Below are 2,355 nucleotides of genomic sequence, written 5' to 3'. Positions count from 1 at the left end.
TCTATGCCGCTCGCGCTCTACTGCTCCCTGACCCAACCTCCGGGCCAGTCCAATTCCTCCGAGACGCAGTATAGGCCGACGCAAAGTTTTTAAAGTAAATACTCAGATTACTTATGTTCCCACTTTTTGGATCCTCGTCCTTGCTCGGATATCCACTCTGTGATCTTGCTCTGACTACGTGTAGGACAGCCTATCATAATTCCCACCCCCGCCCCTTTGGATTCTCCCGATCCGGACTGTCCAATGAGGAAGTCCCTTTTCCACCGGATTCCACCTGTTGTATCTAGGCTCCTGCCCGCCGGAGCGCCTGCGCAACCCTCGCCCCCGCAGCGCGAGTATCTCGGCTTTCTGACCCCTCCTGCGCGTGCGCCCCGCGACCTCGGCCCCAGCGCGTTCTTGCCGCGCCCAGACCCCGGCGCTTGCAGCCTTGGGTCTGGGTTTGGGGTCTGATCCCTGTCAGCTCCCCGCAGTGCTCCCCGCCCCCTCAGTCCTTGTGGATGCCTGGGAATCTCTCAGCCTTTAATCCTCCACACCCCCACCTCCTACCCTTAGCTAGTCTTATGCCTGCCCATGCACCCTACACCCTTGGCCTCCCACTGTAACTGTCCGCCTTTCTACTTCCCTTTTCTCTTTTTCCTGCAACAGGTTCTCTTCTTGTGAGGCCCTCCTGCGCCCTACCCTCTTCATCCCTTTCCACCGATTAGCATGACCCATCCTTGATTAATGTATGCTCTTAAGATTATTCCCTACATAAGGGAAGGGAGAAGAAATGTGTGGGAAATATCAGAAAGGGAGACAGAACATAAAGACTCCTAACTCTGGGAAATGAACTAGGGGTGGTGGAAGGGGAGGAGGGAGGGGGTGGGGGTGAATGGGTGACGGGCACTGAGGGGGGCACTTGACGGGATGAGCACTGGGTGTTATTCTATATGTTGGCAAATTGAACACCAATAAAAAATAAATTTATTATTAAAAAAAATTATTCCCTACCTATGCTTCGGAGATTGAATTTGTGTGTGTGTGTGTGTGTGTGTGTGTGTGTGTTTCTTCTTTCGTTTAAATTTTTAGTCTTTGGATTCCGGAGGACATGGTGTTTCTCATCCCTAAAATGAATGGAATGGAAATAAACTAACAAACGAGCGGGAAAAAAAGCAAGGGTCATGAGTGGGTTAACGATATCAAAGACTGGAAGTTGGAAAGCAGACGGAAGTTTTCATTTGTTGACAAATGAAAACAAGAGAAATCGACTGTTACCATGCAAGTAACAGGGGATATGCTAGATCTGGGTGCAGATTTTCTCAGTGGAGTCCTGGAGAGGCCCAGGGCTTGGAGCTGGCATGTGATTTGGAGATCTTAAAAATATAGGGGGAAATATATACATATTTAAACATACATATAAAATTTATATGTTGAAATTTATATATGTAATTTAAACATACATGCAAAATTTAACATGTCTAGAACAGTTGTGCCAGTTCGGTAGGGTACAGAACCCACATGGCTCTATGTGTAAGAATCTTCAGGCAATTAGAAAAGCCTGCAATGCCTAAAACCAGAGGATGCTTTTTGAAAAAAGGGGCCCTTAGGGGGGCAGGAACACTTTGAAATGAAAAAATGTCATTGCTTAAAAGAAACAAGAGCTAGAAGACAAAATGGAGGCACTCTCTAAGAATACAGAAAAAAAGAAAAATATGGGAGAAAATAAACTAATGCAGGAGATCTCACATTTGAATAATAGTAAATACAGGAGAGAACAGGGGAAGATAGAGGGGAGCAATTAGTAAATAATTGAAAACATTTCCTTAAAGCCCCAAAAGACTTGAGATTGTTGAGTAACAGGAGGAATATAACAAGGCTTACACCAAGACTTCTCCTCATGAAATGTATGATGAACCCTTGAGGGACGGGGAGACCTGGGTATGTTCATGTTTGGGTTGGGAACTGTTTACCTATAAAGGAATGCTAATCAGCAACCCTGGATGTTAGGAGACTGTGGAAAAATATACCACTTAGAGTAGAATTCTATAAGCAGACATTCTGTCCTTCCAGTGTGAAGTAAAAAACATTTTCAGCCAGGCAATCACTCAGAAACTTTACTACTCACTCTTGCTTAGAAAGTTACTTGTAATTTCACTCTACCAAAAAGAGAACCACCAAGAAATAGGAAGATGCAGTGTACCAGAAAAAGTAGAACCCAGGAGCATAATAAGATGGAATACCAGGATGATGATGTAGAGAATATTTAGAAATCTGCCCAAATCTATGTTCATAATTGAAATGGAATTAAAATAGTTTTCTTGAATTATTCTTATCCAGTGTTGGTATCAAAGTTTATATGATTGTTGGTATCAAAGT

This window comes from Canis aureus, chromosome 8, assembly GCF_053574225.1.
Source record: "Canis aureus isolate CA01 chromosome 8, VMU_Caureus_v.1.0, whole genome shotgun sequence".
In the NCBI taxonomy this organism is placed as follows: Eukaryota; Metazoa; Chordata; class Mammalia; order Carnivora; family Canidae; genus Canis; species Canis aureus.
Note: the sequence above shows the minus strand (reverse complement) of the source record.